The sequence below is a fragment of the Ovis canadensis genome, chromosome 20 (assembly GCF_042477335.2).
Source record: "Ovis canadensis isolate MfBH-ARS-UI-01 breed Bighorn chromosome 20, ARS-UI_OviCan_v2, whole genome shotgun sequence".
NCBI classification, from domain to species: Eukaryota; Metazoa; Chordata; class Mammalia; order Artiodactyla; family Bovidae; genus Ovis; species Ovis canadensis.
In genome coordinates, this window is record NC_091264.1 from 45,546,747 (window position 1) to 45,558,465 (window position 11,719).

Consider the following 11,719-nt stretch of genomic DNA (forward strand, 5'->3'; position numbering starts at 1 on the left):
ACTAGCATGAGGTGATATTTTTGTTACATTTACACACAGATGAGAATTCTGGTCTCATATCCACTGGGGTGTCACAATTACTGTCTGAGAGATAAAGCTGGTTGAAATCCTTGATTTCCCCGAAGGTAGAAGTCCTGTAAAGAATCCGCCTGAAATGCTGAAGACCCAGGTTCCATCCCTGCCTGGAGAAGGGAATGGCAACCCACTCCAGTGTTTTTTCCTGGACAGTCCCAAGGACAGAGAAGCCTGGCGGGCTACAGTCCATGAGTCATGAAGAGTCAGACATGATTGAGGGACCAAGCACAACACATTGAACCCCATCTGCAGGGTGAAAGCATAGCAGTGAGTGACTAGCAAGGAAAGTAGAGTGGCTCTGGGCATGTTTTTCCACTGGATAACTAATTCTGCAAAGAAACTGAACTTCTTGTACTATATTCATCTATAAATAAACTGTGAAACCATCGTCGCTTTCTACACTTCCACATTAAGGTTTTAACTAGTTCAGCAAAGGATGAAACAAAGTTTTTTAAATGACAGGTGGAAAAAAGTATTAATATCAGCACAGCAGTAAAGAAAAGAAAAGAGAAAGTTGGACAGTAGCCCGCCAGGCTCCTCTCTCTATCGAATTATCCAGGTAGAGTGGGAAGCCATTCCCTTATCCAGGGTATTATCCCCACCCAGAGATGGAACTGCGGCTTCTCACATTGCATTGCAGTCAGATCTTTACCATCTGAACCACCAGCTAAAAACAGCTTCTTTAATCGTCTCTTTAGCAAAGAGTCAAAGGTCTGTCTAGTCAAAGCTATGGTTTTTCCAGTAGTCATGTTTGAGTGTGAGAGTTGTACTACAAAGAAAGCTGAGCACGAAAGAACTGATGCTTTTGAACTGTGGTGTTGGAGAAGACTCTTGAGAGTCCCTTGGACTGCAAGGAGATCCAACCAGTCCATCCTAAAAGAAATCAACCCTGAATATTCATTGGAAGGACTGATGCTGAAGGTGAAACTCCAGTACTTTGGCCACCTGATGTGAAGAACTGACTCACTGGAACTGACCTTGATGCTGGGAAAGATTGAAGGCAGGAGAAGTGGACGAGAGGATGAAATGGTTGGATGGCATCACTGACTCGATGGACATGAGTTTGAGCAAGCTCTGGGAGTTGATGAAGGACAGGGAAGCCTGGAGTGCTGCAGTTGATGGGGTCGCAAAGAGTTGGACACGACTGAGTGACTGAACTGAACTGAACTGAACTGAATTGTCTTTTTATAAGAGGGAAACAGCTGTCAATGGCCAAACCTGGAACACTTAGAACTACAAATAATATGGTTTGGGATTATAATCCAAACTGCAGTGTAAAATACATATTCATAAATCCATACTGATATAAATAAATGATTGAAAAATAAGTCAGTGAATACAGCAGAAAGGATACTTTTCCTTTAAGAAAGAATTCCAACCTAAGTAAGTAAATAATCCCCCGACCCACCCAAGACCCATCCATAGAGCTTACTTCCCTCCCTTCTGGAATATGGGCCATACTCAGTGACTAGCTTCTAAATAGTCCAGTGTTAGTGTTAGTTGCTCAGTTGTGTCTGACTGTTTGCGACCCCATGGACTGTAGCCTGCCAGGCTCCTCTGTCCAAAAGATTCTCCAGGCAAAAATACTGGAGTGGATTGCCGTTTCCTTCTCCAATAGTCCAGTATGAAGTAGGAAAACATAAGAACTTCAAAAGGGAGAAAAGTGGCAAATACTACCTTAAAAATGATCAAAGTTACCATCACCAATGGTAAGCCATGCTCCTATCATGTAACATCTGATGTAAAGTGATGGGACAAGTGCTTTATCTCTTTGTTCTCTCCCAAAAACCTATAACCTCAAGTTGTCACATGAAAAATATCAAACAAACCTAGACTGGAAGATAGTCAAGTATTCTATAAAAATACTTCATCCACACCAAGAAACAATCACAGACCAGGGGAGGCTGAATACAACGTGGGATCTTGGCGGTGTCAGGCGGTGTCGTGGAGGGGGCGTGGGGGAATAGGGGGTGGAGGAGAAAGGACATTATGTAAGAACAGGTGTGATATAGACAAAGTTAAGAGTTTAGTTATCAGTAAAATATCAACATTGGTTTTTTAGTTTTAACAAAGGTACCATGGTAATGTAAGAAGCTAATATTAAAGGAAACTGGGTAATGGGTATAAGGAAATTCTGTTGTCTTTGCAACTTTTTGAAAATCACTTCAAAATGAAAATTTAATTTTCAAAATTCTCATAGAAAGCAGGTCTTTTTTGCCACCACTTAAATCAGCATCAACACAAATGCCTGATTGAGAGTAGGTCTATGATAGGTAGTTGTTAAAAGCTGAAGGAATGTGATTGATGTCTTCTTTTGGTGAGGGACATGCAGAGATGTTCACGTGGTGATATGTGCAAGGTGGTGTATTCTTGTCCTGCAGAATATTCTCCTAGAGTCCCATTCCCATACTGAAATGCAAACCAGACCAATAACATTCATCTTCAACCTATAAAAGACATCTGAAATGGAGCTATATGGTTTAGGTTGAACTTGAAGCTCAGTGGGCTTCTCTCACAAAGTTTCAAACCACACCTGAAATGTTTTCTTTCCTGGCTTGACCCTAAGATATTTCCATTTGTGTCAATAAACATCTTAACCACTTCTCTTTGTTACATCTTGCCTGGTAAAACTGAGGTTATCTATCACACAGTGGCCCCTTTATAAAATCCAAGTTTTTCAGACAGAACAATGGCCAATGCAATGTTTTCTTGTGGAGCCTTCACAGAGCTCATACTTTTTTCAGGCAATATTAATCACTCCTTTTTTGAACTTGAATAATTCAGATTACATTAATGCTGGGTGGGTTTTTCCCTTTTATTTTTACTATTTTAACAAAGTTTTTAAAAGGATGGAAAGCAAAGCACTGTGAGTGAAAACATTCTACAAGAGAAATATTCAAAATTATTAGACTGGGGCGGGGGGTTGCAACCAAAGAAACTAGAAAGCCATTTTATTAGACTTGAACACCTAAGCTGGGGGTGATGTTTCTGTGGTGCAGTGGTCAGCACCTTTGCTTTATATGCATAAAGGTCCCCAGTTAAAAACTAGGTGGGAACAGCTCACTCTTCTGGTTTTTGTCACCTTACTGAAGTACAAAACTTTCCTTTGTAGTCTACTGCCCTCATGAACAGAGAAGGCAATGGCACCCCACTCCAGTACTTTTGCCTGGAAAATCCCATGAACGGAGGAGCCTGGTAGGCTGCAGTCCATGGGATCTCGAAGAGTCGGACACGACTGAGCGACTTCTCTTTCACTTTTCACTTTCATGCATTGGAGAAGGAAATGGCAACCCACTCCAGTGTTCTTGCCTGGAGAATCCCAGGGATGGGGGAGCCTGGTGGGCTGCTGTCTATGGGGTCGCACAGAGTCGGACACGACTGAAGCGACTTAAAAGCAGTAGCAGCAGCAGCCCTCATGAAGGTTCACAACTTCAAAACAAAGATTTTCCAATGTATGCTCACAACTACAGCCTTTGCTCTGACTCCAACTCCAACAAATTCACATGTGTGAATTTTATCTGGAGTATCTCCTTCCAGTCTGTGGCTAATGTTTTTCTCTCTTAGTGGACTTCTGAGGAAAAAGGGGTTCAGTTTTTGTAAGGCACAGTGTAGCTTAGTCCTGTCTAACATATACTTGCTAATCTCAAAGGCATGGAAGTATTTGACTACATTTTCTTCAAAAGGCTTTATTGTTTTCACTTTCACTCTTGACCTATTGGCAATGACTTGAAATGCAAGCAACTGGCCTGTGAACAATTGAGGTACGCCTACCACAATTACATGCGAAGAGCTGACTCATTGGAAAAGACTCTGATGTTGGGAGGGATTGGGGGCAGGAGGAGAAGGGGACGACAGAGGATGAAATGGCTGGATGGCATCACTGACTCGACGGATGTGAGTCTGAATGAACTCTGGGAGTTGGTAATGGACAGGGAGGCCTGGCATGCTGTGATTCATGGGGTTGCAAAGAGTCGGACATGACTGAGCAACTGAACTGAACTGACCACAATTACAAATGAATTATTGAATGAATGCAATCAAACAAGAAGCTAAAACCAACAAATGAAAAGCAAAAGGGGATGTTTCCAGATGCCTTCCATCTCTGGCATTTCTTTTCCTACCCAGAAATATTCTCAAAAACCTTCAATAAAAATTTTGTGTGTGGAGAAGGTGGAAAAGAATAGAGGAGGAGATGGAAGCAATGAATCAGAAGTTTCCCGTTCCCAGAAACTGCATGGAGATCTTGTGTCTGGTGGAGATCATTGTTTAACCTCACAGTCCTTTCCTTTTTCTCCTAGTTCCCCTTGTCAGAGTTTGTACCCCCATCAGTACTCTCAGGGAATTATTCTTCAGTCTGCCTGGATCAAAGTCTCTCTGCTTTGCAATCTTTGGATATATTGGCCTTAATCTATGATGTTACCGTTTGAGAGTTTTCAATGAGTGCTCCAACAGTTACTGGAAACCGCTGTTGTTTGTATAATCCCTACAACCAGTCTTAATTCTTTTTTGCATCCTGGAATATTTACCACACATAATGGTCAATAAATATTTGTGAATGGATCAATGAACACTCAATTTCTTTTTTCTACTATTGTGAAAGTCAAAAGAATAGAGTTGGACACCAAAGATGCTGATGGCTGCAGGAACTCCTAGAACCAGAAAGCAAAACTTATTCCTACTGTGTCTCTCCTGCACCCTCTGCTGACAAGAAAATAAATATTTAAAAAACCCAGGTCCCTTTTCAAAAAGCAGTCTAAAAGGCTGAATTTGGAGCTGAGAAGTGCATTAGAAAAAAACAAAGCTGTTTTTCCTCCTGTGTTTCTTCTTCACTACTCACAAGAACACTTTACTTCAGAGAAGTCTGGCCAGTAAATATGTGGGAGTACTCCACCACCACCACCACCGAGTAATTCTGCAACACTAGCTGAGTGTCCTACAGTTTAACTCAATGCTGACATTATTTTTCTGGAGATAGCATCACATCCCACACGTTACAAGATTAGTCCCTTTAGACTACTCCCATTTCAGATGCCAATGGAACATAGTAGGTCCTTTTGTTATCCCAACGCATAAACAGATGGTACATTTCAATAGATTGTTGGAAACTAAAAGTCAAATAAATATCCTAAATTCAAACACAGACACACAGTAAGAGACATAGGATGTCTTCAATAGACTAATTAGTAGACTCTATAGAAACTGAAAAAATAAATGATAAACTTGAAGGAAGGCCTAGAAACTACCCAAGTTGAAACATCAAGGGAAAAGAAAGAGCACTTCAGAATTATTGATTAACATATTTGTAATCAGAATCTCAGAAGGTGAAAAGAGAGAAAAGAGCAGAAAAGATATTGGGAGAGTTGATGACTAAGTATTTTCCCAAGATAATGAAATACAGATATTCCTCACTTTTCAAAAGTTCACTTTGCTGCCACTTCATTTTTTGGAAAGACCTACATTGTTCTTGCTTTGCTTCCCTGGTAGCTCAGATGGTAAAGTGTCTGTTTACAATGCGGGAGACCCGGGTTCGATCCCTGGTTTGGGAAAATCCTCTGGAGAAGGAAATGGCAACCCACTCCATATTCCTGCCTGGAAAATCCCATGGACTGAGGAGCCTGGTGGACTACAGTCCATGGAGTGGCAAAGAGTCGGACACCATGGAGTGACTTCACTAACTATTGTAGAGGCTGAGCTCACCAGGAGCAGCCAGGGTGGAACTGCCAAGTTCCTCCCCCAGGAACTATAACCCAGCATCTCAGTGTCAAGGCTGCTGCTGCTAAGTCACTTTAGTCATGTCCGACTCTGTATGACCCCAGGAACAGCAGCCCACCAGTCTCCCCCGTCCCTGGGATTCTCCAGGCAAGAACACTGGAGTGGGTTGCCATCTCCTTCTCCAATGCATGAAAGTGAAAAGTGAAAGGGAAGTCGCTCAGTCGAGTCTAACTCTTCGAGATCCCATGGACTGCAGCCTACCAGGCTCCTCCGTTCATGGGATTCTCCTGGCAAGAGTATTGGAGTGGGGTGCCATCGCACCATAGCTTTAAACTATGTCTATAAGCATCTGTATTTCATTTCCACTTATTTTGTGCATCTATATGCAAGAAGGGTGCTAAGGGAATCGCTTCTTCATGCCAATTCAACTTGTGAAATGTTTCATAGGAACATTTCCACTCTGTTTTTGGATGGCATCACCAACTCGATGGACATGAGTTTGAGCAACTTCCGAGAGTTGGTGAAGGACAGGAAAGCCTGGCGTGCTGCAGTCGATGGGGACACAAAGAGTCGGACACGACTGAACAGCTGAACTGAACTGAACTACTTTCTGATAGTGGAGGAAACCTCTACGTCAAACCTCAGCTCCAAGGTCAGAGAATTCCAAGCTATACCTAGCTAGCTAGCTATGTATCCAAAACAGTAGAATTTTCATCAGATTAGGTATGCCAGAAGATAATGGAATAACATATAAAAGTGATGAGAGGCTAATTTTGTAAAATCTGTAAACCCAGAATTCTCTACCAAGCAAAAACTATCTTCCAGAACTGAATAAGAAATTAAAGTCTTTCCTGACAAACAAAAACTGGAGTGCGTTTCTATCAGACCTGCAAAATAGGAAATGTTATAAACTTGGCTCAGGAAGAGGAAATACAAAGTAATGAATATCCACAGAAATGGATACAATAGAGGTACATATAAGGAATATTTTTTCCAATTTTAATCACTCTAAAAACGACTGACCGCATTAAGCAAAAGTAGTAGTGACATACTGTACAGGTATAGCATACATGAAAGCAAAATCTGTGGCAGCAATGACACACAATATAGGAGGAAGTATATTATTGCAAGCTTCTGACATGGTACAGTAAGTAGCATGATATAATTTGAAGGTAGATTTTGATTAGTGTAACTGTATATCGAAAACCCTAGGGAAACCACCAATGATTTGTTAAGACATACAAATGGTAAGGCAATGCTCTAGATGGGAAGAAAGAGATAAAATAAAGAAACAAAGGGAAAAAACACATAGAAAACAATTAATGAGAGTGGATTTTTAAAATACAAGTATATCATTTACATCATATCTAAATTAGCTAAATTCACCCATTATAGAAAGAGCCTGTCAGATTGGATAAAAAGAGTTCAGAGTCAACTACATGCTGGACTATTGTCCAATTTTGCACAAAAACTGTCATTTTCAGGTAAGATACATGCTAAATTAACTTGATCCCTGGGTGAGAAAGATACAGTGGAAATGGAAATGGCAATCCACTCTAGAATTCTTGCCTGGGAAAGTCCAATGGACAGAGGAGCCTGGCGGGCTACAGTCCATGTGGTCGCAAAAGTGTGGGACATGACTTAGCAACAAAAGCAGCTCTACCGGGAGTGGGGTTCGAACCCACGCGGACACATGTCCATTGGATCTTAAGTCCAACGCCTTAACCACTCGGCCATCCCGGTGGTGAGCTGCAGGGTCTACCTATCCAATATTACAGGCTTATAATTAATTAGACTTGCTAGTCCCTGGAAGACTATGAATACTTTTACAGGAGATTAGAGACCAAGTTTTAAAAAGAAAAATCCTTTTAATGTTTCTTGGGAAAAAAAAACAAACAATGAAACACAGTAAGTCTAGTTAATATCCATCACCACATATGTTACAAACTTTTTTCTTGTGATGAAAACTTTTAGGATCTATTCTTTTAAGGACTTCCAAATATTCAATACAATATTGTTATTAATAATGATACTACCACAGTGTACCTTAGATCTCCATAACTTATTTTTTTTATTACTGGAAATGTGTACCTTTTGACCCCTTTCATTTCTTTAATACCTGTAGCTTCCCTGATAGCTCAGTTGGTGAGGAATCTGCCCGTAATGTGGGAGACCTGGGTTTGACCCCTGGTTGGGAAGATCCCCTGGAGAAGGTAAAGGCTACCCACTCCAGTATTCTGGTCTGGATAATTTCATAAAATCACAAAGGGTCAGATACGACTGAGCAACTTTCACTATCATCTGTTTCCTAACTCTGGCAAACATTTTTATTATACGTTACTTATATATTTAAACAAACAAATAATGTGTGCTTTATGCCAAAGTAAAATGTTGAAACACATACTAATCACAAACTTAGGAAAAGACTGTTCTATAGCAGTGGTAGCAAGTAGCCACCAGACCTGAATTTAAACCAATTGATCTATCCATGATAATCATTTTGTGAACATTTGCACAACCAATCACTGTCACCCCCTGCTTTCTGAAATGAGCCAGCCAGGAATGTAGTCGCTTCAGTAAACATCCCTTTGAGTGCCAACCAAACAACAAGAGTCTCTCCAGAAGAACCATGCTTCCACAGGATATGTCAATCCACTGACCCTCTGAAAGTCTACCCTAAGCCCCTTCCCAGAAAATATCAGTCATCAGCTCTTTCAAAGGGATGGTGCCTTACCAGCACTGCTCCCTCCTTAAATTAACATAGGCTTTGGATTTCAAGCAGTGAGTGGTGACAATGCCCCTCTATCAAATCTGAAATGCTGAAATTTCATTTTTTGCTGGGACTGTGTTTGCTGGGGGCAGGGGTGGAGGGGAAGGAAGGTAGTGTCACTGCTGAAGAACAAATGAAGTCAACATTCATTCTCAAGTTGATGTCTGTGAGGTTATCTCCAATTTGTTAGATGACTGCAGCAAAATTATTCAGTGAGTAAGTAACAAAAGGCTTGCAGTGGACCATATGGGGACTGAACCCCCATCCCTGGTGTTATTACCACCATGCTTTAACCAACTAAGCTGCTTAGTCAGCTGGCAAAGAAACCTTTTCACACAAAGGTAATACAAAGATTCAGATTGCTCTATCTGCTTAAAACTAAATAATACATCAACGAATTAGACAACAGAGAAAATAGATTCTCAGAAACATACAGTCTACCAGGACTGACTCATGATGAAAGAGAAAATCTGAAAAGCCCTATCACTACGAAGGAGATTGATCAGTAATCAGAAACCTCTCAACTAACAAATGTGTAGGACCAGATGGCTCCACTAGTGAATTCCACCAAACATTTAAAGAAGAATTAAGACCCATCCTTCTCAGACTCATCCAAAAAGTCAGAGAGGGAGAATTCTTCCAAACACAGTTTGCCAGGCAAGCACTGTCCTGATCCCTAACAAAGAAAATGATGTTACCTCACATATTGAGGGATATAGAGAATTCGGTAAGAAACAAAAAGTTCTGGGTGATTTGCCTTATCATTTGCATACTAATTTGCATATCCCTCCTATCTGCTAGTCCTGGAGTTTGAACTTGCCAAATTCTCCCCACTTCCTCACAGAAAATCTCTCAGCACCTGCAGATCTGGCTTGGGCTGGCAAAAGGGAGCCAGGTTAGATGGTGCCACGCCCTCACCATCTCCTGTATGACCAGCATGTTTCCATTTATTGGAGAAGAGAAAGTAGCTTGTTTTGAAAGAGGAAATTCCCAGGAATTCACATTTAGCAACTGTCCTGCGTAAAACCATCTGTGTCTGCAAATATCCTCATTCCTAACTAAAAGTGCTTTGTTACAGATGAAGAGTTATCTAAATACGAGTAACTGCTCTCAATGTGCTATTGTTGTTCGGTCACAAAGTCGTGTCCGACTTTTTGGGACCCCGTGAACTATAGCCTGCGAGGCTCCTCTGTCCATGGAATTCTCCAGACAAGAGCACTGGAGAGGGTAGCCGTTCCCTTCTCCACAACTCAATGAGAATATCATTATTTTAAACGTTAAATGTCAAATGAACATGGGTCTTTACACTCATCTCCTCCCCCTGCAAAGCAGCTTCATGCTCAAATTTTGTTCAAGTACTGGGCTGGGTGCCTTGCTGCCTGTCTGTCTCTGGACTTCAGACCCTGACCTGTCTCTGCTTCTCACTGCTCCTCTCACTGGACCCTCCCCCCTCAGTCTCCTCCTGCCTGAACCCTGAGGAGTAACACTGTTATCTCTTCTGAGGATCAGTCCTAGCACAAATCACAGGTGCTGCTGCTGCTGCTAACGTCTCTAATTGTCTCTCAATCTGCTCCTGTTTCTCGGAATACCTTCATTTCTGTTGCTCTCTGTGTCTTGGTCTGGCTCTCTTTCTTTCTCTTCGTCTCTGTCTCTGCCCTTGCCTCTCATTCAGTATCTTTCTGCTTCCCTCCCCTCTTGCTTGCTCTGTCCTTACTTATCTCCCTTGCTCTGTTTCTGTCTCTCACTTTTGGTCTCCGCGTCCCGTGAGTCACTTTCTTTCTCACTCTCTCTCTCTGCCCCTATTCCTCTCTCTTCAGACTTTCCCTGTCCTTTGCGATCTTCTCAATCGTGCTTTCTCCGTGAGGCTCAGTTTCTGTCTCTTAGGCTCTTCCTCATTGTCTCTACTGCTCTTCTTGTCACTTCATCCTTGTCTTTCTCTGTCTGTCTTTTAGTTTTCCTTCTTTTTCACTCACCAATCTTTTCCCGTAATCAAATGTCACTCTTGGGCAAGTCCAGCTTCCAATCCAAGGGGTTTAGGGTTCTGATCAAGCCTTCCTGCTGAGGACACCTCCAAGCTCTGAGAGATTGGACCCAGTCTCACGGGGGCCCACTTAGCCTGCCTTAGCACTGCCAACAGTACATGTTCACCGGTTGGTTCAACCCTCACCAGGACCAGGAGTTAGCCAGTCAAGTGGCCTGAGTGTCTCTGGGAAGCTGGGAAGTGGAGGGAAAGTAAAGAGGAGTGGGGTGAGGGGAGGGATGGGCAGGAGTGTGGAAACAGAGGCATAAAGCCCATTCTGTGAGGGGTCATTCCCTGCCTTTCTTGACTCCAAACCCTGAGGAGTAACACTGTTATCTCTTCTGAGGATCAGTCCTAGCGCAGGTCACAGGTGCTGCTGCTGCTGCTGCTGCTGCTGCTACGTCGCTTCAGTCGTGTCCGACTCTGTGCGACGCCACGGACGGCAGGCCACCAGGCTCCCCGGTCCCTGGGATTCTCCAGGCAAGAACACTGGAGTGGGTTGCCATTTCCTTCTCCAACGCATGAAAGTGAAAAGTGAAAGTGAAGTCGCTCAGTCGTGTCCGACTCACAGGTGCTACCCTGTAACAAAAGCTGCTCTTGAGCCACAGCCACTCATGTTGAGGTCTAGCCTCAGTGATTCCCATCATCATTTAACGTGTGCACCATGGTCTGACAGTCATGGGTGCTCGATTCCTGTCGAGCGATGAAAGAATGAGGTGTACCCTCCAATCTTCACTTCCTCTTGATTTTCCTCCTACTTTGCTGCATACTTATTTGCAAGCTTCTCCATTTATTATTTAATGGCTTTGGGGTTGGTCCTGGGCTACCTCGTCTCCTCAAGTATTCTCAGAGTCTCCCTATCAATGTGGCTATGGTGCTAGGCCTAGCTCTCAGGCAGGTATTCCACAATTTTGATTACCTCAGTCCTCAGGAAATAGAGTTCATTCACGCCAAATACTAAGAATTCCTCTTTGTTTCCCCCTAATTCCACGATGGGGGAAAGGAAGAATGTGCTTTCTTCTTTCTTTGAACATTAGTTTGTAGTCATTTGGGTTCACTGTGTTCCTTTTGCAGCTCCCAGAAAAGCCGTATTGATTCCTTTTCTTTTAATAGCATAAACACCAGCACCAACCGCCGTGTCT

General features: G+C 42.5%; 1 non-coding gene across 1 annotated transcript; it reads right to left on the reverse strand.

Annotated features, from left to right (window-relative positions):
• Positions 1-7,447: 7,447 nt before the first annotated feature.
• Positions 7,448-7,530, reverse strand: TRNAL-UAA (transfer RNA leucine (anticodon UAA)). The gene has a single exon. It is a non-coding gene; the product is annotated as a tRNA-Leu (tRNA).
• Positions 7,531-11,719: the final 4,189 nt, after the last annotated feature.